Raw genomic sequence first — 303 nt, 5'->3', positions numbered from 1 at the left:
ACATGCTTTAATGTTCAAAAAACACATTATTTTTCAAATACTGTACATTATTGTAGGTCCTCTATGCCCCGTCTCTCTTACGCTTCGTTTTCTACAAAGTACCTCCTTCCGACAAGTGCAGTCTGCTCTGATTGGCCAGCTGACTCAGTGCATTGTGATTGGCCGAACACCGCAAGCACTCGTCGGAAATGTAACGCCCCTTACCATAATCGCAGCTTCAGCTTTCAAAAAAATGTAAAGACAGAGCCTGAAAGTGGAACAGTCACGTGACAGACACAGTGATGAAGCTGGTATGTGTTTGTG

Source organism: Sinocyclocheilus anshuiensis, unplaced genomic scaffold, assembly GCF_001515605.1.
Source record: "Sinocyclocheilus anshuiensis isolate Anshui unplaced genomic scaffold, SAMN03320099.WGS_v1.1 scaffold990, whole genome shotgun sequence".
NCBI classification, from domain to species: domain Eukaryota; kingdom Metazoa; phylum Chordata; class Actinopteri; order Cypriniformes; family Cyprinidae; genus Sinocyclocheilus; species Sinocyclocheilus anshuiensis.
The sequence above is the reverse complement of the archived record's forward strand: the minus strand, read 5'-3'. Positions refer to the sequence as shown.